The following is a 25,615-nucleotide window of genomic DNA, read 5'->3' as shown; positions in this document are numbered from 1 at the left end:
TTCTACCATTTTCCAGCCATGAGAAGGAAGGGGAGGGAATGACTTCCTTTGGCCTAGAAATATCTGGGAGAATCTGCTATATGGTCCTTGAGCAGACACAAAAGAGAATATTCTGGAGCTGCATTTTCCAAAGTGTGTTTCTTAGATGCTGGATCCTCAAGGTGTTCCTCCCTGTGTCCATGCAAGCTTGGGAAATTCAGCAGGCTTCTGCGCCCTCGTTGAGATTCACACTGCCTGTGAGTAGAGTAAATGCTTTGAGATCTGCAGAAAGAAACCTGTTTGTTTTTCTTTAACCCTCACATCCCCAACTCATCTGGCCATGGAATTGTTTTTTTTCTGCTTAGCACATTAACATCTTGCCTCTTTCTCATGACACTTTTGGGAAACTGCCTCAGAAGCTACAATCAGTGGCTTCATTCACAAAGGACAAAGAAGGCAGCTGCATCCTGCACACATGAAATGGGGCAAGAACTCCAGTTAGGCCCTGGCCTCTCTTGGTAATTGTGCCCTTTTTCCACCCCCTCTGTAGCCCCCCATTCCCGTTGCCATGGCAACGCCCCGGAGAGTAAGGACCAGGTCTTCTATTTCTTTCCTACATCCCTCCTCCTCACCCTGCTCTGTGTCTAGAAGAGAGCTGAACACGCAGTAGGTAATGTTTGGAAAATTTGATTGATTGAGGGTTTGGGGGGTTTCATTTGGGCCATCTGCAGGTGGGCTGGGTAGCATGAGAAGGCCTCCCACGGTTTGCTTCTATGTATCTGGGTAGAGGAGTCGGAAAAGACGGTGGGAGAGTGCAGGTCTGGGAGCTCACACAGCTTTGGCACTGCCTGTTTTTTTTTGTTGGTTTGTTTTGTTTTTGTTTAATGCTACAATCATAAATATTTCACAAATTAGGAATGGAGAAAGGCATGACAAAAAAAGAAAACATTTTGATTTCTTGTATGTCAGGGTTCAGGGGTAAATTTTTCTTTCCATAAAATGTCTGGTCATGTTGCTTGTTATAATGTTTTGTTTTTTTTTTTGTAACAAATAATTTCTTTTTAAGTTGGAGGAAAAAAGAGAATGTCTTACTTTTGTCTGTATCTCTAAATGGTGACCATATTTTCAAAGCCCCAAACCAGGACACAGAGCCTGATACACAGCCTTAAAGGACATTTGAAATAGGGGGACTGCCAGGACAGAGTATTTGGAGTGGAGATATCTGGCCTCCTAGCTGCTATGCCCAATGCCTTAGGAGTAACATCATTTCTAAATTACAGATGCGGTGAGGCCAATTTGGATATCCAGTGGGGAAACCTGGGGACCATATATGTTCTAAATTGATATCTGCCTATATCTATCTATCTATCTATCTATCTATCTATCTATCATCTATCATCTATCTATATTTCTCTATTTATTGCCAGAAAGTCAAGAGCAGCCTTCCCAGAGGACAAAACAACAACAAAACCTACAGAAATTCTCTCTAGGGTCTCAGGGCATGCAAGACCTGGCTCTTTGCTGCCTGTGCGGCTGCCTGGCCTCAGCCTCAGCGATGTCTGAGTGAAGGGTTTGTGGGCATCTGCATGATGCAAGCCATGCGCTGAAGAGCCGCACAGTGTGGGTTCTGTCTTCTGGTTGGCTGAGAAGGCTTCTCAGGCTCTGAAAGTACCAATTCTTCAGGCGTGAGCGCTGGTGGAGGATTATTTTTTAAATCAGCTGGTTCTTATTTTCTTAAGTGTGAAAGAAGGAGGGTGGTCAGGAGTGTGTTTGCGTATGTGTGTGTGACGAGCCAACTTTTGTATAGTATCTGCCATGGGCTGAGAACTTTATGCAAATCTTGTATATAATTGCCATCTATCTATAGATATGTATAGATATATATATATAGATATATATAGATATTTGTGGATGTAGGTATATCTAGAGATAGCAATTTATGTATGTTTTATGTATATTAGATATATAGCTATATATATTTCAGATATATATCTGAATGTATATCAATATATCTATACACATCAAGTTATTTTATTTTTACAACACTCTTTTAATGCTGATAAAGAGAAAAGAAAATGGGCTGGGCACAGTGGCTCATGTCTGTAATCCCAACACTTTGGGAGGCCCAGGAAGGAGGATTACCTAAAGCCAGGAGTTTGAGACCAGCCTGGGCAAAATGGTGAGACTCCCATCTCTACAACAATTTTATTTTTTAAAGAGAAAGAAAAAAGGAAATAGAGGCTGAAAGTGGGGAAAAAAGAAGTCTTACTTTGGTCACACGGTAAGAGAGCAGCTGAGCCTTGTTCCCAGGTCAGGGCTGTCTGAACCAGAGTTCTCTCCATGTCACCATCTTCCCTACCATTTCAACCTTTAGAATACTAAGGATTAAGGCAGGAATGAGACTGAAAATATGGGCCAAGGATAGTGCAGCAATCCCAATGCCTGCCTGAAATTTCCAATTGAAAATCCTACTCTCCAGGCACTGCTGCTTATGCCTGTTGTCTTGACAGTGTGGGAGACAGAGGCAGAAGGATCAGTTGGGGTCAGGAGTTCAATACCAGCCTGGGCAACATAGCAAGACCCTGTCTCTACAAAAAAGAAAAAAGAAAAAACAAATCCTACCTTCCTTCCACACCACACTTCCTGTCCCTTCCTTCCTTCCTTCTTTCCTTCCTTCCTTCCTTCTTTCCTTCCTTCCTTCCTTCTTTCCTCCCTCTCTCCCTTCCTTCCTTCCTTCATTTTTCCTGGGTCTTCTTCATGGCATAATCCTGGATGTGGACTCTCCTCTCTTTCTCCACAATCACTTCCTAGATTATTTTACCCATTTCCAAGGCTCTACATACCATCTCTACAGTCTGATAACTTGGAAATTTTTATTTCTTGCAAAGATCTCTGTCTTCCATACTTCAAATCTATATGTCAAAGCATATATTCAATATTTGCCTTTGGATGACTCATAGTAATTTACCCAAATATGGCCCAGATGGAATTTATGACCCATTCCTCCGCCTGCTTCTTTGAGTTTCCTATCAGCAAACGAACTCCATGCCCCAAGTTTCTCACACCGGAAACCTTAGGGTTCTTCTTGATGGCGGCCTCCTTCTCATCCCCACATTCAATGAGTTCCCACATACTGTCTGCTTTACCTCATAAATCTGTCCAGAACCTGTATTCTTTTTATTTTAATGAGATGATTTATTTATTGGGCAACTAATGTGAGCTAGGTACAGCTTTGGTAAAGGTAGTTGAAATGCCTAAAAGCCCAGGCAGGTAGGGATGGCTTTCTCTATTTTCAGGTGAGAAAACAGAAGCTAAGAGAGGTCTGTTACTCTCCCAGCATCACATAGCCATTCAAGCCTCTTGTTCTTTTCAGCACATTTCAATATCTACCCTTGAAGGCCCTCCATAAAGAACTCAGGTCCCAAGTTCTCAAGAAAGTCCTAGTAGTTCACAAAGACGTTTCTGGAAGCTTCTGGATTAGAAGTAAATGCCAGAGCTGTGCAGGAACCCTAAAAGGACGGGACAGGAGGTGGGTAAACAATGGAGCCTGGAGAATCATCTAGGCAATTCTGACAGTAGTTATTCCTGAAAGAAGGAGAGAATCGGGCTCTGAGGATATTGCAAGTATGGAGAATTACTAACATTGGCCTGGGCAGCGATGGCTGTCACCTTGTAGAGCAAGACCTGGTGACTGACATGCTGGACAAGGTTCCTAGGGGGAAGAGTGGGGAAGGAAGTACTTACACCTTCCTTGAAATGCCTTCTGGTGTGTGAAGCCAGCTAATAGTCGATAAAAATTAGGGAGGCTGTCAGACCTGTTTCTGTTTTAATTGGTCTTGGCCCTTTGCAGTGATAGTCACCCAATCTCTCTCTTTAAATATTTTTTTCTGACGCTTTGCCAGTTTATAGCCTTTTATAGATCAATCTTTATATTTCATGTAGGGGAGAGAGACAGAGAGAAGAAAGCAAGGTTATTGATGACCTAAACTGGATTAGCAGAACCTGTATTCTTGTTTTTTTTTTTTTTTCTGAGAGAGAGTCTCGCTCTGCTGCCCAGGCCGGAGTACAGTGGCGCGATCTCGGCTCACTGCAAGCTCCGCCTCCTGGGTTCACGCCATTCTCCTGCTTCAGCTTCCTGAGTAGCCGGGACTACAGGCGCCCGCCACCATGCCCGGCTAATTTTTTGTATTTTTAGTAGAGACGGTATCTCACCATGTTAGCCAGGATGGTCTCGATCTCCTGACCTCGTGATCCACCCGCCTCGGCCTCCCAAAGTGCTGGGATTACAGGCGTTAGCCAGCATGCCCAGCCAGAACCTGTATTCTTATGCCCACATTCATCAGCCTAGTCTAGGCCACAATTATTTCTCAGTTAGGAGGTATAATAACTTCCTAACTAGCCTCTTAGTATTCATATTGTTTTTTGCCCTCTTTCCAGTATATTCAGCATACAGTAGTCAAAGTAATCCTTTAAAATGTACATTTGATTATGTCAGGCCACTGTCTACAATCTTCTAGTAGCCTCTCATTGGATTTAGAATCAAGTCTAAAATTATTTCCATATTCTGCAGGGGGATGTTATTCAAAATATTTACTCCCCTATACAGCAGAAGCACAAACCAGTTAGAACTGATGTTAATCTCAGTGCTGGAGCAAGATTTGGAGATGGGTGCCTGTGGTGCTGGTGTCACCTCTTTAATCCCAGGGAGTCCAAGGGGCTTCTGAGAAGGGCCACAGCAGCAGGGAGTGGGGAAGTGTCATCCTATTTGTTGTCAGCATTCAGTTTAGAAAACAAAAATCACCCTAGGTATTTCAAACACAGGGGTAATCAGGAAATTTGTTACACAGATGCCTGGATACGAATAACTTCAGGAAGCAGCTACCATTCCTAGGACTGAAGCAATTAAAAGGGAAGAGGTGGGGCCAGAAAGTAGCAACTCAGAGGAGGGACTCCTGCCTACTGATCCTGGCACCTCAGGTGGGACATGGTGGGGCTGGTGATGGGTGTGACAAAAGCAGCACAAGTCTAGAGGAGCTGCCCTGTGCTGTGGGGGTGACAGGAACTGATATTTTTGTACTGTGTATATCCAGCCCATTGTATATTAGCTGACTGGTAGCCCTGCCTCCAAAGATGCCTTGGCCTGCCTCCTCCAGCCCCTTCTGTCTCCTTTCACTCCACACCCTCCCTTGCTCATTGTGCTCCAGTCACACTGGCTTCTTTTCATGTCCTTGGACAGATGAAGCTCTTCCTGCCTCCAGTCTGTCACTCTCATTGTATACTCTGTCTTCTGGTTATCTATTGCTATGTAAATGACCACCCCAAACTTAGTGTTGGAAAACAACTGTAATCATTTATTTTGTTCAAGCAGCTGCAATTTGCAGGGATTGGAGGGAAGGCTCGTCTGCTCCATGCAGCATCACCTAGGGTGGATTGACTAGGGGTCACAGCATCCCCTCAAGGCAGTTCCCTCATGTGGCTAAAAATCTGCTGCTGTCAACTCAGCCACGGCTTAGGCCTGGGGTCTCAGTTCATCTCCACATGGGCCTATCCGTGTGGCTGGGTTCCAAGGGTGAGCTTCTAAGAGAGGAGGCTGATTAGAAGCTGCATCACCTTTTATGACCTACCTCCAAAGTTATACAACATCATTTCAAATATGCTTTCTCGGTTAAAGCAGTCACAAAGATCTGTCCAGGGACAGAAGGAGGGGACATGGACTCTGGCCCTTGATGGAGGAAGGGCAGGTTCTAGAAGGGCATGTGGGGCAGACATACGGTTGTGACTAGTTTTGGAAAATACAATCTGCCACTCTTTTTTTAACTAGTCATTTCTGAGAGCCTAGTTTAAATTTCACCCATTTCTCTAGGTTAGGTACCCCAGACACAAATACAATCAACACATTCCTCTCCTCCTTTGTGGCTCTTATCATAATTTCACACTATACAGTAATTTATGTAGCATTTTTGTTTATTGTCTTTTGTTTCTTGTCTGTCTTTACTGTAGACTGGAAGCTTCTGAATCTAAAACCATGTCTTCCTTATTCAGCCCTAATCTGCAATACTTGTTTCATCACCTGGCATGCAGCAAGTGTTAAATAAAATCTCACTGAATGAATACTGTAATAAATGTTGAGCAAAATCTGCCCCCTCCCGTCCAAACAAATCATGAATTCAAGTCGTATTTGGTCATAACTTCATCACGAACTCATGCATTAAATGATTGCAAATAGGAATGGTAACACAAATTTCAGTTATGACTTTGTAAATAGCTAAAAATTTCTTGACTTAATTTCACTGTTGTTGATAATTGTTCAGTACAGAAAACCATATATTCATGTGGGTATTCCTCCCAAAAAAGCTCTTTTCAAACCGGAGAGAAGTTTCATTTGAGAGGCTGTTGGACCAATCAGCCTGGTTATCACTCACAAGGCTGGTATAGTAACCTTCAGCCAGGGGGAGTCCGGCAATATCACAGAAAGGACAATTTCTCTTCTTGACTTGTAAACTGTTCACCTTCAGGCTGAGTGTGGTGGCTCACGTCTATAATTTCTGCACTTCGGAAGGCAGAGGTAGGAGAATCATTAGAGTCTAGGAGTTCGAAACCAGCCTAGTGAGACAACGTAATGCAACATAGTGGGACCCCATCTCTAAAAATTTTTTTTAAAAATTAGCCAAGCATGGTGGTGCATGCCTGTAGTCTCCGCTAATTGGGAGGTTGAGGTGGGAGGATTGCTTGAGCCTGAGGATTGCTCGAGGCTGCAGTGAACCATAATTGCGCCACTGAGCTTCAGCCCGGGCAACAGAGGGAGACATTGTCTCAAACAAAATAGAATAAACTAAAATAATTAAATTGTTCACTTTTGGTCAGAGACTTTGAACATCAAATCAAATAAAAATATTAGTAATTTATTCAAACTCAGAATCCTAAGATGTTAGAGAAGCCACTGCTGTCGTTCATGAGGTGGGGGCGGGGATGAGACGGAGGAACTGGTGGAATGGAGAAGGGGGTTCGGGTGGGGTTCTGGGTGGAATATTAATACTGGTTAAGGACAAGCTTCCTCCCAGGTGCTTTACATGCGTGATTTCATCTCAACCTTACCATAGTCCTGTGAGGTAGGTAGGGCCATCCCCATGTGAAAGATGAGAAGATCAAGGGTGCAAGTGGTTCAATAGTGCATCCACAGTGACACAGTTCACAAATGGATGTGTTAGGATTCCTTTTTCAGTTCTCAGTGGTTCCCAAGCCCACATAATTCCTTCTGCACCAAAAATGCAGGTTCAAATCAAGATATATCAACAAGCTGTTTTTGGGGGCTCTCAGGTACACCAAGTACTGGGCAAACAGTGGCCTAATAGGGACCACATATACTTCCTCCATTTGCTGATATGGGTTTGATATGGGCCCAATTCTTCCAAATCCTAAAATTATAAGAAAATAGGGATATCAGTGGCAGAATAAATTGGTATATTTCAGAATGTCAATTTTCCAAAACTTAGTAAGAGACTCAAAAATCTTTTGATCCTAGAATTCCACAATTCTTCAAGGAAAATAGATAATCAAGATCATGCATGAAACCAGGTGCAGTGGCTCATTCATGTAATCCCAGCACTTTGGGAGGCCTAGGTGGGGGGATTGCTTGAGGCCAGGCGTTTGAGACCAGCCTGGGAAACGTAGCAAAACCCCATCTCTACAAAAAATAAAAATTAGCCTGGGTGCGGTGGCATGTGTCCATAGTCCCAGCTACTCGGAAGGCTAAAATGAATGTATTGCTTGAGCCCAGTTCAAGGTTGTTGAACTCCAGATAAGGATGGCCATTGTAGTTATACCTACAAAAGAAAAAAGAAAAAAGGAAGGCAGGAAATCCAGTAGGGGATTTTAAAAACTGTGGTTTTTTATATAATGGAATATTATGCAGCCATTACAAATCACTCTTGGGAAAAAATGTATAATATAATAACAAGGAAATGCTGAAGATATATTTTTAAAGTGCAAAGAACAAGCATATACTCTTATTCAAGCTTGGCTACTTTATCCTTCCCTTGCTACCCCACAGTAGAGCTAAGATACAGCTCTAGCATTTGACTGGACCATATTATAGGTTTCGGGAAAATGAAAAATACAAACAGAGAGAGTAATAAGAACTAGACAGGCTGGCCTGTGAATTGCAGGTTATTCATATTCAGCTGTGACTCCATAAGGAGATGCCTCTTTCTCTGACCCTGGTCATGGGCAAGGGGCATGGTTAAGCCTCTGATAGGAGAGTGTCTTTGGGAGTGAGAAATAAGCAAGTCTCCTCATCTGCCCACAAAGCCCATATTCCAAGGTTCATCCTCCTGTCCGCCCACCTACCTCTTCCTGAATTATCAATACAGGGAACACCCAGCTTGTCTGGAGAGGACCACAGGACTGTAGATTGGAGGTGCCAAGAGATCAAACAGCATCAGAATGGGCACATGAAACACAAAAACTACTTTTAGTATATACCAATATAAAAATCTTATTTCCCTCAGGTAAATAGAAGGAAGCATCAAATCAAACAAATCAAGACTATAATCTGAAAGGCTAGAGCTTTGAATTGTGTTGATTTCTAAAAGAATGGCTTGTTAGCTCAAAGTAGCAAATAATTAATGGAAATTCTGTGTCCTCCCTTAAGAGTCTAGACCAACACTAGTCCAATAGAAATATAATAAAAGCACCTATATAATTTAAATTTTTTTAGTAGGCACATTTAAAAAGTAAAAAGAAGCAGGTGAAACAAATTTTGTATTATATGTAATTAATAACATGTTATTTAACCCAACATATCAAAAAATCACTTTATCATATAATAGTCATAATGAATTATTAATGAGATATTTTATATTCCTTTTTTGGCATCAAGTCTTGGAAATCTGGCGTGCATCTTACATTTATAATGTATCTTAATTTGGACTGGCCACATTTCAAGTGCTTGGTAACCTTGTGGGGCTGTGGCTACATATTGAATCCGAGGACTCTAAAATAAACCTAAATAGAAATTGGAACTAGAGGATCCTGGCGGATGGGAGGCAGGACTAGATTGCACCTCTAGAGAGAGCAGCATGTGGAGGCTTGCATTGTGAATTTTAGCTCCAGATAGACTGCAAGAACAAACCAGCAATCCCGAGAGGACCCATAGACCCTCTGAAAGAGGTGGACTACTCCTGCAGGATCAGGGAGACACTCCAAATACTGTGAGTGCCCCAACTGCAGAAGTGGGAAAGGTAGACCCTCTTCTCCCAAAAGTACACCCCCACTGGAGAAGCTGAAGTTTTGTTTGTGCGAGAAGTTTCCGACTTTACCTGGAGCTGAATCAAGTTAGAGAGCTGAGCAAAATACAGGGGTAGAGGAAGCAGCAGAAAGGCCCTGGGAGCTCTCTGGGTCCCCAAGCAGCCAATTCCTGCCTGGCACCACAAGGATCCACAGGGAGGGTGGCCAGAGGGGCAGGTGGTAAAACTCCACAGGGAGAAAGAATTCTCTAGCTGAACTTTGTAATAATTGGAATGGGGTGGGAAGCCTCCTGGCCAGAACTCGGGGGAGGGTGCAAATCTGGAGTACAGACTTCACAGGCAGGGGAAGAACTGAAGCCCTTTTTTTCCCCCACAGCTGGGAGACAGACAGCCTCAGGCAAGTTTTCAAGCCCTTCTCGCCCTCTGCCTGGAAACATACTCAGGGATACTGGGTGGGGGTCACAGTGGAAGTAATACTGGCCATTCAGTTTACACGGGAGCTGGGTGAGGCCTGTGACTGCTGGCTTTACCCTGCTTCCCTGACAACCTGCATGACTCATCAGAGGCAGCCATAATCCCCTTAGGTAGACAACTCCAGTGACCTGAGAATCTCACCTCCATCCCTGACAGCAGGTGCAACAAGATCCACCCAAGGAGAGTCTGAGCTCAGACACACCTAGCCCTGCCCCAAGCTGATGGTGCTTCCCTATACACCCTAGTAGTGTAAGACAAAGGGCATGTAATCTTGGGAATCTAGGGCCCAGCTCACCGCCGGTTCCTCTCCACACTACTGCAGTTGATGCTTTCTGGAAAGCACCACCTCCTGGCAGGAGGCCACCCAGCACAAAAATAGAGCATTAAACCACCAAAGCTAAGGACCCTCTCAGAGTTCATTGCACCCTCCACCACCTCCACTGGAACAGGTGTTGGTATCCATGGCTGAGAGACCCATAGATAGTTCATATCACTGGGTTCTGTGCAGACAACCCCTGGTACCAGCCCAGAGCCAGGTAGACTCACTGGGTGGCTAGATTCAGAAGAGAGACAACAGTCACTGAAGTTCGGCTCACAGGAAACCACATCCATAGGAAAAGGGGGAGAGTACTACATCAAAGGAACACCCCATGGGACAAAAGAATCTGAACAACAGCCTTCAGCCTTAGACCTTCCCTCTGACACAGCCTACCCAAATGAGAAGGAATCAGAAAACCAACCCTGGTAATACAACAAAACAAGGCTCTACAACACCCCCAAATAATCACACTAGTTCACCAGCAATGGATCCAAACCAAGAAGAAATCTCTGATTTACCTGAAAAAGAATTCAGGAGGTTAGTTATTATGGTAATCAGGGAGGGATCAGAGAAAGACAAAGCATGATGCAAGGAATTCTGAGAATGATAGAAGAAGTGATGGGAGATATATTCCAGGAAATAGATAGCTTAAAGAAAAAACAATCATAAATTCAGAAAACTTCAGACATACTTTTAGAAATGCGAAATGCTGTGGAAAGTCTCAGCAATAGAATTGAACAAGTAGAAGACAGAAATTCAGAGCTCAAAGACAAAGTCTTTGAATTAACCCAATCCAACAAAGACAAAGAAAAAATGATAAGAAAATATGAACAAAGGCTCCAAGAAGTCTGGGATTATGTTAAACAACCAAACCTAAGAATAATCAATGTTCCTGAAAAAGAAAAGAATTCTGAAAGCCTAGAAAATATATTTGTGGGACTAATTGAGGAAAACTTCCCTGGCCTTGTGAGAGACCTAGACAACCAAATAAAAGAAGCACAAAGAACACCTGGGAAATTGACTGCAAAAAGATCTTCACCTAGGTACATCATCGTAAGGTTATCCAAAGTTAAGATGAAGGAAAGAATCTTAAGAGCTGTGAGACAGAAGCATCAGGTAACCTATAAAGGTACATCTATCAAATTAACAGCAGAGTTCTCAGCAGAAACCCTACAAGCTAGAAGGGATTCAGGGCCTATCTTCAGCCTCCTCAAACAAAACAATTATCAGCCAAGAATCTTGTATCCAGTGAAACTAAGCATCATATATGAAGGAAAGATACAGTTGTTTTCAGACAAACAATTGATGAGAGAATTTGCCATTACCACCACTACAAGAACTGCAAAAAGGAGCCCTAAATCTTGAAACAAATCCTGGAAACACATCAAAAAAGAACCTCTTTAAAGCATAAATCACACAGGACCTATAAAACAAAAATACAAGTTATAAAGCAAAAGCAAAAAACAAAAAAACAAAAGTATACACATAACAAACTTTAAAGCAACAATGGTAAAAAGAGACAAAGAGGGACATTATATAATGATAAAAGGCCTTGTCCAATAGGAAAATGTCACAATCCTAAACATATATGCACCTAACACTGGAGATCCCAAATTTATAAAACAATTACTAATAGACCTAAGAAATGAGATAGAGAGCAACATAATAGTGGGGGACTTCAATACTACACTGACAGCACTAGACAGGTCAGCAAGACAGAAAGTTAACAAAGAAACATTGGAATGTTTCTTGGAACAAATGGACCTAACAAATACATACAGAACATTTTATCTAACAACCGCAGAGTACACATTCAATAGTGCATGGAACTTTCTCCAAGATAGACCATATGATAGGCCATAAAATGAGCCTCAATAAATTTAAGAGAATTGAAAATATACCAAGCACTCTCTCAGACCACAGTGAAATAAAACTGGAAATCAATTCCAAAAGAAACCTTCAAAACCATGCAAATAGATGGAAATTAAATAACCTGCTCCTGAATGAGCATTGGGTCAAAAACAAAATCAAGGTAGAAATTAAAAAATTCTTTGAACTGAATGATAATAATGACACAACCTATCAAAAACCTCTGGGATACAGCAAAGGCAGTGCTAGGAGGAAAGTTCACAGTGCTAAATGCCTACATCAAAAAGTCTGAAAGAGCACAAACTGACAATCTAAGGTCACACCACAAGGAATTAGAGAAACAAAAACAAACCAAACCCAAACCCAGCAGAAGAAAGGAAATAACCAAGGTCAGAGCAGAACTAAATGAAATTGAAACAAACAAAAACACACAAATAATAAATGAGACAAAAACTGGTTCTTTGAAAAGATAAATTAAATAGATAGACCATTAGCAAGATTAACCAAGAAAAGAAGAGGGAAAATCCAAATAACCTCACTAAGAAATTAAACAGGCGATATTACAAGTGACACCACTGAAATATAAAAGATAATGCAAGGCTACAATGAACACCTTTACACATATAAACTAGCAAACCTAGAAGAGATAGATAGATTCTTGTAAAAATACAACCCTCCTAGCCTAAATCAGGAAGCACTGAATATCCTGAACAGACCAATAACAAGCAGCAAGATTGGAATGGTAATTAAGAAATTACCAACCAAAAAAATGTCTGGGACCAGATGGATTCACAGCAGAATCCTACCAGACATTCAAAGAAGAATTGGTACCAATCCTTTTGACACTATTCCACAAGATAGAGAAAGAAGGAACCCTTCCTAATTCATTCTGTGAAGCCAACATCACCCTAATACCAAAATCAGAAAAAGACACGTCCAAGAAAGAAAGCTACAGACTGAAATTCTTGATGAACATAGATGCTAAAATCCTTAACAAAATACTAGCTAACTGAACCCAACAACATATCAAAAAGATAATCCACTATGATCAAGTGGGTTTCATACCAGGGATGCAGGGATGGTTTAACATATGCAAGTCAATAAATGTGATACACCACATAAACAGAATTAAAAACAAAAATCACATGATCCTCTCAATAGATGCAGAAAAAGCAGTTGACAAAATCCAGTATTGCTTTATGATTAAAACTCTCAGCAAAATTGGCAACAAGAGACATGCCTTAATGTAATAAAAGCCATCTATGACAAACCCACATCCAACATAATACTGAATGAGGAAAAGTTGAAAACATTCCCTTTGATAACTGGAACAAGACAAGAATGCCCACTCTCACCACTCCTCTTCACCATAGTACTGGAAGTTCTAGCCAGAGCAATCAGACAAGAGAAAGAAATAAAGGTCATCCAAATCGATAAAGAGGAAGTCAAATTGTCACTGTTTGCTGATGATATGATCGTCTGTTTTGAAAACCCTAAGGACTCCTCCAGAAAGCTCTTAGAATTGATAAAAGAATTCAGCAAATTTTCCAGATACAAGATTAATGTACGCAAATCAGTAGCTCTTCTATACACCAACAGCTACCAAGCGGAGAATCAAATCAAGAACTCAACTCCTTTTACAATAGCTGAAAAAAATGAAATACTTAGGAGTACACCTAACCAAGGAGGTGAAAGACCTCTATAAGGAAAACTACAAAACAATGCGAAAGAAATCATAGAAGACACAAACAAGTGGAAACACATCCCATGCTCATGATGAGCTGAATCAATATTGTGAAAATGACCATCATGCCAAAAGCAATCTACAAATTCAATGCAATCCCCATCAGGATATCTCCAATCATTCTTCACAGAATTAGAAAAAACAATTCTAAAGCTCATATGGAACTGGAAAAGAGCCTGCATAGCCAAAGCAAGACTAAGCAAAAAGAACAAATCTGGCGCATCACACTACCCGATTTCAAACTTCACTATAAAGCCACAGTCACCAAAACAGTGTGGTACTGGTACAAAAACAGGCACATAGAACAATGGAACAGTATAGAGAACCCAAAAATAAACCCAAATACTTACAGCCAACTGATCTTTGACAAAGCAAACAAAAACATAAAGTGGGGAAAGGGCATTCTTTTCAACAAATGGTGCTGGGATAATTGGCTAGCCACATGTAAGAGAATAAAACTGGATTCTCATCTCTCACTTTATATAAAAATCAACTCAAGATGGATTAAGGACTTAAACTGAAGACCTGAAACTATAAAAATTCTAGAAGATAACATTGGAAAATTCCTTCTAGACATTGGCTTAGGCAAGGATTTCATGACTAAGAACCCAAAAGCAAATGCAATAAAAACAAAGATAAATAGCTGGGACCTAATTAAACTAAAGAGCTTTTGCATGACAAAAGGAACAGTCAGCAGAGTAAACATACAACCCACAGAGTGGGAGAAAATCTTCATAATCTATACATCTAGTAAAGGACTAATATCCAGAATCTACAAGAAACTCAAACAAATCCACAAGATAAAAACAAACAATCCCATCAAAAAGTGGGCTAAGAACATGCATAGACAATTCTCGAAACAAAATATACAAATGACCAACAAACATATGAAAAAATGCTCAACATCACTAATGATCAGGGAAATGCAAATCAAAACCACAAGGCAATACCACCTTATTCCTGAAAGAATGGCCATAATAAAAAATAAAAAAACAGTCAATCTTGGCATGGATATGGTGAACATGGAACACTTCTACACTGCTGATGGGCATGTAAACTACTACAACCACTATGGAAAATGGTGTGGAGATTCCTTACGGAACTAAAAGTAGAACTACCATTTGATCTAGCAATCCCACTAATGGGTATCTACCCAGGGGAAAAGAAGTCATTATACGAAAAAGATACTTGCATATGCATGTGTATGTAGCACAATTCACAATCGCAAAAACGTGGAACCAAACCAAATGCCCATCAGTCAATGAGTGGATAAACTGTGGTATATATACACAATGGAGTACTATGCAGCCATAAAAAGGAATGAATTAACAGCATTTGCAGTGACCTGGGTAAGATTGGAGACTGTTATTCTAAGTGAAGTAACTCAGGAATGGAAAACTAAATATCGTATGTTATCACTGATATGTGAGAGCTAAGCTATGAGGATGCAAAGGCATAAGAATGATACAATGGACTTTGGTGACTTGGGGGGAACAGTGGGAGGGGAGCAATGGATAAAAGAATATAAATATGGTGCAGTATATACTGCTCGGGTGATGGTTGCACCAAAATTTCAGAAATCACTGCTAAAGAACTTACTCATGTAACCAAATATGACCTGTACCCCAATAACTTATGGAAAAATAAAAAAATTTTATAAAATAAAATTACCATAAATTAAAAAAAACCTAACATATTTATAGAGGTGAAAAAAGGAGCCCATTTAAATATTTGACAATGCTGGATTGGTTAAATAAACAATAATCTATACAATGGAACCTTATGTAGTCATTAAAAATACTGTTTTTTTGTTTGAGAGTGTCTCACTCTGTTTGTTGCCCAGGCTGGAGTGCAGTGGCACGATCTCGGCTCACTGCAACCTCCACCTCTTAGGTTCAAGCGATGCTCCCGAGTAGTTGGGATTACAGGCGTGCGCCACCATGCCTGGCTAATTTTTGTATTTTTTGTAGAGACAGGGTTTTACCATGTTGTCCAGGCTGGTCTCCAACTCCTGACCTAAAGTGATCCGCCTGCCTCAGGCTCCCAAAGTGCTGGCATTATAGGTGTGAGCCACCATACCTGGCCAGAAAATATATATATATACTGTTTTTTAAAAAGCAGGTAACCAAATGGTCTTTTTGGTACTATTTTTCTAAATCATGTGTTGTATGTGTGCATGTACATAGACATCCATGTCTCTCTCATTCTCTAGTCCCTTTCCTGCTTCTTTTTTCTTCTTAGCTGAAATCATTCAATTATATAACATATAATATGATACATTTGCCCAGTCATTTGTTCAATTTCTGTCTCCCCTGAGAAAACAAAAGCCTATTGTACATAAAACATATTTCTAGGTCCTGAGTATCAAACACCGAACCAAAATCTAAAATATGCCCCTGTCTGCCTGAGGCATAATTTTTAGTGGGGAAAGACTGTAAACGAACAACCGAATGAGCAAATCTGCCATATCATATATAACCTCCCTCCACATTTTATCATCTCATATGTGCTTTAATGAAAAGAGCAACACAGCAAAACAGAAAAGGCCAAGGATGAAGCACAATGGTGGGGAATGAGGAGCCCCTCTTTTAAGTAGGTGCTGAGGGAGGATTTCATGGCTGCTGTTTAAACAGAGACTTGAACGAAGTGAAGGAGCAAGACAAGCAGGTATCTGGGGGAAGAGATTTCCAGGCAGAGGAAACAGTAAGTACAAGGATGTTTATGGAAATGGGAAAGACTGTGAGAAGATGGAGTACCAGCGGGCTGGAATCAAGATTTCAGTGTGGCCATTTTAAAGTTGAGATGCCTTCATCAAAAGGACGATATTTAAAACTATCAACTGGTGTCCAACAGGCTGGTTAATCAGAAGGGATTTTCAATGAATCAGAACTGATAACACTTATAAACAAACAGCAAGGCTATATTGGAGCCTACCAGGGATGCCTATTAGATGTCCAAGTGGAGATATGTAATTCTGGAGTTCAGGGGAGAAATTTATATCAGGGCTGGAGATACAATGTGGGGATTATCAATGTACAGGTGGTAATTTAAGGCATGGGACTGATAAGATCACCAAGAAAGTTGGTATAGAGATAAACAAGTGAAAAGGTTGAGCACTGGGCCAATCTTAGGGTTGGGGAGAGGAAGAACTTGCACAAGTGAGAAGTGGCCTTGGAGACAGGAGTAAAACCAAGAGAGGATGGTGGGCTGGGAACCAAAAGAAGAATGTGTTTCAAAGAAAGTGGGAGAGATGTCAAGTGCTCCTGCCGGATTAAGAAGAGCACTGAGGACTGACCATTGGATTTGGACATGGGGAGGTCGCTGGCCTGGACAAAAGCAGTTTTAGTGGAGTGGCAGGAATGCAAGCCTGAGTGGAGTGTGTTCAAGGTGCAACAGGAGCCAGGGAGTGTAGACAACTTTGAAGACTGTGTGTTAAAAAGGAGAGCAGAGAAACAGGGCTGCCATGAGAGAAGGATGTGGGGGCCACAAAGATTTGTTCATTGTTTGTTTCTTTGTTCTGGATGGGAGAGATTATAGTATGTTTGCTTACTGATAGCAATCGTTTGGCATGGGGGAACCACTGATTAGGAGCTAATTGCAAAATGAATCTCTGAGTAGGTAAAAGAAAATAAAATCAAGTGCAGAATAAACAGTAGGAACACGGTCTGTTCATCCCTTGTACCAGGAGGGAAGGCAGGGTATATAGACACAGATGTGGGGTTGGTAGACTGGTTGGGGAGAATGTGGAAGTTCTCTTTTTACTGATTCAGTTTGCTCAGTGAAATACAAAGCTAGACCATTATAGCTGGAAGGAGCTATGTCAAGGTGTTAAAAGTAGCTCTCTCTGGTAAGTGGAATTACGGGCATTTTTTTTTGCTTTTATATTTTAAATTTCTCTCTAATATCATACATCTTTTCTTAATGACAGGCAGCATCTTTAAGTGCCCTCCTTTTCTGCTGCTCATAAGGGTGAACCTAACCTGCCACTTACCAGTTGTATGTCTTTGAACTACTTACATTTTTTTTAACTTTTCAAAATTTAAAATTTTTATTTTTTAAATTGGCAAATAGTTGTACATACTCATGAAGTACATAGTGATGCTTCAATACATATAATGTATAGTGATCAGATCAGGGTACTTAAAATATTTGTAATCTCAAAGTTACTTATTTTGGGGGGTCTTGGTCTTGTAAATGGAGATGATAATGTCTGTGCTATTTAGTCCACTGGTCTGGAAGAATCTTAAATGAGAAAATGTATATAAAAATAACTTGAAAGGAACCAGTATGGCATGGATAGAAAATGTTCCTATTGTGGTTATTTCTGGTCTCTGTAGGGAAGTAGGAGGCAGGGGAGGGATCTAAGAATAGGCTGGAATCATCAACTCATTCCTTACAAACTATTCAATAGTGGTAGGAGCAAAAACTACTTTTCTGATTCAGATAGTGCTGCATCCTTTTATCAAACTTTTGACTAATATTAAAAGCTTTGTGTTCAGCCCTGGAAAACAAAACACAGAACATGTTTCCTTTGCTTTTACGTTGAGTTAACTTTATTATTTGACACTCTAAGTTAAAATGTTTCCTAGTGAGCCAGGTTTTTCTTTTTGGCTTTAGTTACATTAGTTTTGAACATTTACCCACATTTTTGCATTTGCATTCAAAACCAGCCAGAGAATTTATAGCCATGATTATTCTTTTGTTATTTTTTCAAATTACTGTGATTGCATTGTTAGATATGCTTCAGCACATGGGCCCTGCTGGCCTGTCATCATTAGACAGATTCATAGAAATCTACTAAATAAAAAATCACAAGATAAAGATAAAACCACTTATTTAAGGCACTTTGTACGAATTAAGTAATGATAGTGGAGTCACATAACTCTTCCTCAAGTATAATTCTGAACTGCTTTTGTGTTTCTTGGCACTTGAATATTTCATTGTCAGCCTAAAGATTATAAAATAAAAAGACAATACCGAGCTTTCACTGTTCTACAATGTGTATACTATTGAAGATGAATGCTTGTTAATCTTTGCTTTCAATTTATTTACAGCCCCTCGCCCTTTTATGGTAAGACAGTATAACCCCAGCATTAAAGAAAATTTTGAAAAATGAGAAAAACACGACCACTGCATCACCTGAATATAATTATTTTCCCTTTTATGTGTTCCTGGTTTACCTTTGTCTTTTTATGTACATAGCTTTACATGGTTTCAATCTCAGTATGCATACAATTTTGAATATAAATTTAGGTTTTCATTTAAAAGAGAATTTTTTCAGGCTACAGCATAATTTCATGTTTCTACCTTTTGTCAAAACTCGACTATGTCAAACAAAGCCTGAGATCAGGAGACCTTGTTAAGACATCTGAAACAACTTCAATGATCTCACTGCTCTGTGCTTCTTCAGGACTGCAGAAATAATTGATCACCTTGGGTACCTAACAAACTCCTCACAGGGCTGCTATGATTTCATTCTGAAGGGGCCCCAGACTTGGAATAATCTTCCATAGAATCATCAGGAATCAAAGCACTCTTCTTCCAGAGCGGGAAATGCCTCTTAGGGGGTGGGTCAGGGACAAGATCTGATGGGTGTCTCCCATGTCTTCTCAGATGGTCCTTAATTAAAATTTTGAGTACTTTTTGGTTTTCATCTTGGTGAAAATCCTATGATCTACACTGTCTCAGGATAATTACAACAATGAAGCATATTTCATAATTGTTGCTTATTTCCTGTACCATTATGTTTCCAGTTTGTGGTAGGTTGATCGCAAACATGGCCCCAATTTTCCCCCCTTCTTGTATCCATACCCTTTGCAGCATGACTTTGTGACTATTCCCCATCTGGAATCTGGGCTGGCCAGTGGAATGCATTAGAAGTGATGGAGGATTAGTTCTGAGTTTAGAATTTAAGAGATTGTGCCCACATCCTCTCTCCCTGGTGGAACATTATCTAACTGCCATGTCCACTAGACTGCGTTAGCCTGCTGGAGAATCATGTGGATTAGGAACGAGTCAACCGAACTGAGGCCGAGACCCCAAACCTGCTGACCACACATGCCCGGGGGAGCCCAGTCAAATTTAGCTAAGCCCAGTACAGGTAAGCAGAACTGTCTAGCTGAGAAATCATGCCTAATTGCTATTTAAGCAAGTAGGTGTTTTTTTGTTGTTGTTGTTGTTTTTTAAGACAGAGTCTCACTCTGTCACCCATGCTGGAGTGCAATAGTACAATCTCAGCTCACTGAAACCTCTGCCTCCCAGGCTCAAACCATCCTCCTGCCTCAACCTCCCAAGTAGCTGGGACTACAGGTGTGCACCACCATGCCCGGCTAATTTTTGTGTTTTTTGTAGAGGCAAGGTTTTGCCGTGTTGCCCAGGCTGGTCTCGAACTCCTGGGCTCAAGTGATCCGCCTACCTCAGCCTCTTACAGTGCTGCTATTACAGGTGTGAGCCACTGCGCCCAGCCTACATTGTTTTTAAAAATTATTTATTCATTTTCCATTTTTCGTTAATGAAACACATCTAATGCATATGCCCTTTGACCCAGCAATGCCATATCTAGAATTTACAAATATGTATACATTTACATATGTGACATGACAAAGTACAATGACTTTGGTGCACTGTTTATGATAGTAAAATACTAGAAACAGTCTAAAGTGGTTAAATAAGTTATGTGCATTTATTTATTTTATTTGTACAAATTTATAGGGTACAATTGTAATTTTGGTTACACGGATATATTGCGTAGTGGTAAAGTCAGGGCTTTTAGGGTATCTATCAAACAATGTATATTATACCCATTAATTTCTCATCACCCATCCCCTGCCATCCTCCCACCCTTCTGAGTCTCCACTGTCTATCATTCCACACTCTAAGTTCATGTGTACACATTATTTAGCTCCACTTACAAATGAGAACATACAGTATTTGTCTTTCTGTGTCTCAGTTGTTCCTCTGAAGATCATGGCCTCCAGTTTCATCCATGTTGCTGCAAAAAAAAAAAAAAACCCATAATCTCATTTTTTTTTTATGGCTGAATAGTGTTCCACTCTGTAGACATACTACATTTTCTTTATCCAATCATCCACCGATGAACACTTAGGTTGATTCCATGACTTTGCTGTTGTAGATAGTGTTGCTATAAACGTGTGTATTCAGGTGTCTTTTTTTTTAATATAATAGTTTTTTTGGGTAGATTTTAAGTAGTGGAATTGCTGGATTTTATGGTAGTTATTTTTAGTTCTTTGAGAAACCTCCATACTGTTTTCCATAGAGGCTGTACTAATTTACATTCTCACCAACAGTGTAAAGTGCTCTCTTTTCTCTGCATCATTGTCAACAGTTGTTGTTTTCTGTTAAGTGACTACGTAGTTGGGTGATTTACTGTACAGCAGTATTTTGGAAATGCATATTAATAAAAGGTTCTATCACATTTTGGACAATTATTTTTTTCCTCTTGGGTTCCTATTGTTGCGAAATTGAGGTGGGGGGCCATAGAGAGAGAGAATATGCCTTCCTCCCATTACCACTACTTATATCCATGAGAGGCCTAAGATTTTTTGAGGCTGTAGATTGAATGAGGAGGACTTCTAACTGCCCTTGCCCCTGAATTCTTGAGCTCAGACAGCCGACCTTAGAGCTTTCTTGCTGCTTTCTTAAATAAGGTTAGTGTGAAGTAGGACTACATTTATTTTATTTTTTCTCCTTTTAATCTGATCTATCAAACCTATAATGTCTTCTCAACAGATTTTCAAGTGAGCAGGAAACCGGGAAAGATAAATGAAAGGTTGAGTGGTATTGTTAAAGGAGAAATGGTCTCTACGGCTGTAAGGTAACATATAATCAACCTCAGATTCAGGCCAGGACTCAGATAATAGAAGTGCTCAATTCAAAAGAAACTCACAAACCACCTGAAATGTAAGCAATTCCTCTTTACATAGGAAATATGCTGTTGCTTTTGTTATTTATTTTCATTCTAATTTTAAATTATTTATGATATTATACTCACCTTTATCTCAGATGTAGCATTTCTTAGTACAGCATGTATATAACTACATAATTCATCATATAAAATTATATTGTTGTATGGGCTTTGGTATCTCATAGACCAAGAAATTCCCCAGAAATAGCAATAATTCTTCAACGACCAGGCCCAGCATGAGCTAATTTGGTCCTGTATGTGACACTGAGTTCCTGATTTCTTATTAACGTGCTCTGATGAGGAAGTTGATTGAGTTATTTCAGGAAAAGAAAGAGGTGAACTAAATCTGCCCTTCTCTTACATTTAAACATTCATTTTCTACATTTTATTGTAAATAAACACATATACATATACACACACAACTAGTTTTAGAAATTATCAAAATACAGAAAGATAGAAGGAAGAAAACTAGCCTCTCATAATCCTATCACCCTGAAACAATCACTATGAACGGCTTGGAATATTTATTTCCAGTGTTTAAAATTTTTTCCTATACCTAATTGGAACTGCAAATACATAAACAGAAGACACTCATGTAAAACCTAAGTGAGAGGTTGGGCATGGTGGCTCTCACCTGTAATCCCAGAACTTTGGGAGGCTGAGGAGGGCAGATCACCTGAGGTCAGAAGTTCGAGACCAGCCTGGGAAACATGGTGAAACCCCGTCTCTACTAAAAAAATACAAAAATTAGCTAGCGTGGTGGTGTGCGCCTGTAATCCCAGCTACTTGGGAGGCTGAGGCAGGAGAATCGCTTGAACCTGGGAGGTGGGAGTTGCAGTGAGCCAAGATCACAGCATTGCACTCCAGCCTGAGCGACAAGAGTGAAACTTCATCTCCAAAAACAAAACAAAACAACAACAAAAACCTAAGAGAGGATAAGAACAAAGTCAGAAATTCTTCTGTATTTGGAAGACAAGTGCATAGCTCTCCACCCATTTCCCCCTGTAAAGGGTGAGCACAATGACAGTCACAGGGAGAGTGGTGGTGATAGTGAAGTGAAGTCGTGGACAGACAGGTTTAGCTCAGGACCTGGTAGAGTGCAAAATTCACCATTAATCACAACAAACAGAGCAAACATCAATCTAGTGTTTACTACATGCCAGACACTGTTCTACTGAATTCCTGTATTTTAACTCATTTAATCCTCCCAACAATTCTGCTAGAAGCGGGTGCTAGAATTCCCATTTTACACCTGAGGAAATGAGGCGCAGAGCCATTAAGTAACTTGCTCAAGATTGGAGCCTGGATTAAAATCCACAGTCTGTTTATGGTGTTGTTTCTCTTAAACACCATGTGCTCGTTTTATTATTCTCTTTATTGTAATTGTTCATCTCACTCCCTCATGGACTCCAATAGACACTCTGGCCATTTTGAAGGAGCCCATTTGGCACAGCTGTGGAGACTTCGTCTCACCATTGCAATCATTTATCGACTTAAAAGCATATTCCTTTGAAACTGAAATCTGAGTATCATCCATCACAATTCATTTGTATTATTGCCCATCCATACCTTTTCGTCTTTCCACTTTTCTTTCAGAACACAATAAATTATATTCAAATGGCAGTCAAGGAGGAAACTTTTCTTCCTCATCAACAAAGCTGATCGATGGGGGCTGAAGCCCCAGGGAAGCAGCATCTGTTGTAACTCAAGGATCCCGGCTTGAGCTGAGGATGGAATTAACAGGCGCAGAGTGGTTGGCAGCCCAACGTTTGTGCAAGTCTGGCACATGCACACATCATTAGCAACTATGCTGGAGAAGAATGATCAAGGAGGTGAGGAGGGGAATGGACCTGATTAAGGGGATGTTCAAGAAAGGAAATTCCAAGCACTTGGATAAAAGCTTCATAGCTAAAATGAATGAACTCGTGAGCAAAGCAAACAGCCAGGTACATTTGGGAGATGCCGACAGACAATCTGGATAATTTTGCCTCTGAAACTTTCAAAACAAAGTCATTTCATGCAGTGAATTCCCCAGAGTGGCTGCCTCTTTCACTTAGCTCCTTCGGCTGTGTCTCCTTCACTAAAATGAAGCACCCATGAAGGCAAAAATTTTGCTGTCTTTTTCACGGCTCCAATATTGGCTCCTGGTTGACAATATTAAATATTCACGGAATAAGTTAATGTATACTTGTGTTGACTCAAGCTAGGCAGATAAGGTCTGAGATATTCAACAGCATTCAAAAGCAATGTGCATGCTGGAAGAATGGCATGGTTCAACTAAAACTGATTGTTCACGATAGTGTATAGAATCAGTGGTGAAATACTGGCAGAATATCTCTTTGTGTGCCCACCACTACTGTAAGCAATGGAAGAGATACAACAGAAACACGATCACGATCAGCAGCAAACAGTTGCCGAGGGCTTGCTGTTGGCCCAGCATGTTCTAAGCTCATTACTAGCGTTAGCATGTTTAATTCTCAGCACCACCTATGGGGTTGGTAGGTACAAGTGTAATCACCCCCATTTGACATCCAAGGCAGCTGGTGACAGGGCGATTTAGCAACTTGCCCAGAGTCCTATAGCTAGTACATGGTAGAGCTGGGATTCCATCTGCTCTGCTGTTTCCTGCCAGTCTCTGTAGTCCTGACCCTCCAGAAATTTACCCTTAATTTAAGGACACAAAAGGGACACATATGAAGCAGAGAACAATTAAGTCTTAAACTCTGTGGCCCTGAAAACAAAAAAGGGAGCAGTAAGTGTAGGATGGTTTTCAGAGAGACCTTCTGGAAGGAGGCAGTACTTGCGCTGTCTTGAATTTCATCATTAGTTTGTATATCCATCCACCCAACCTCCAATCTAGTCATCCTCTCATCCTCCCATATACTCGCCTAACAAACGTTTATTAAGCTCCAGCTATGTGCCAAGCCCTGAGCACTGAAGTGTGGGTTTTGTGCTGAAATACTCATATTTCAGTTGCCTGCTTATATAGGGGGTCTTCCTTAGGAAGGACAGATTGGTGCTGTTGATCAAAACTGAAAATGCTCACACCCTGGGTACAGCAATCCCAACAGAATTACCCGAGGTGAAATGACCTGTGTTCAAGGTTATTCTCTGCAGTACTGTTTTTGACAACAAAGGATTAGAAATAGCCCACATGTTCATCAAAAGGGAACTGCTTAAATAAAACATGATAGCACACCTAAAGAGATTACTAAGCTGCTGTGACAGGAGTGAAGAAGCTGAGAGGGAGAAATCTTTAAGACATTTAAGTGAAAAAAGCAAAAAGGCTATGTATAGAATGCCACCATTTGGATAAAGGGCAGGGGGGAATAGAAACATCTTTGGTTTTTTATCTATAAAATATTTCTGGAAAGATACACCAGACGCTGATAAGATTTATGGCTTTCAGTGGAGGGAGCAGGTAGTTAAAAGGCAAGAGGAACAGGAGGGGTTTTCGCTGAATGTCCCTTGGTATGTTTTAAATTTTGGACCTTTTTGGGAATGTATTGTCTATATTCCCCTAAAAAACACACACACACAGAAAAACCAAAATTCATGTGCCCAGACCCCAGTGTTAGTGGTATATCAATGGTGGAGTTCTAGTTTAGTTCCTCAACTCTCCCAAGGCAATTAGAAGGGAATGCTGGGTGCCAGGATAGGTTTCTCAACTGCCTGACTTGCACCTAAGTGACATATTGTTTCTGTCCTTGGCTGAGCCAGGTTCCCTCACAGGAGTCCTCTCCTTTAGCCAGGGAGCTTCTTCCTCCATCTAGTGTTTGCAATTTGGAAGAGGGTGGCCAGCATGGGCCTGACAGAGAGGATGACATTTGTGCAAAGTCTGAAGTAGGTGAGGAGAACATGAGCCCTGAGGGCATCTGAGGGAAGGGAATTCCAGAAAGAGGGAATAGCAAGTTCAAGCATTGGAGGCAGACATGAGCTGGACCAGGTGGCAGGTGTGCCTGGAATAGAGTAAACAAAAGGGAGAGAAGCAAGAGGCAAAGACAGAGGGAATGCACATTTTGTGTGGGAGTGAGGGTGGTGTGAACTGTGCCGAAATAGTC

General features: G+C 40.8%; 1 long non-coding RNA gene across 1 annotated transcript; it reads left to right on the top strand.

Annotated features, from left to right (window-relative positions):
• Positions 1 to 606: 606 nt before the first annotated feature.
• Positions 607 to 23,731, top strand: LOC129034795 (uncharacterized). Its single transcript, XR_008502018.1, has 2 exons — positions 607 to 649; positions 23,151 to 23,731. It is a non-coding gene; the product is annotated as an uncharacterized LOC129034795 (long non-coding RNA).
• The last annotated feature ends 1,884 nt before the right edge of the window (positions 23,732 to 25,615 follow it).

The sequence above is a fragment of the Pongo pygmaeus genome, chromosome 3 (assembly GCF_028885625.2).
Source record: "Pongo pygmaeus isolate AG05252 chromosome 3, NHGRI_mPonPyg2-v2.0_pri, whole genome shotgun sequence".
Classification (NCBI taxonomy): domain Eukaryota; kingdom Metazoa; phylum Chordata; class Mammalia; order Primates; family Hominidae; genus Pongo; species Pongo pygmaeus.
This window is presented reverse-complemented; position numbering and strand designations above follow the sequence as displayed.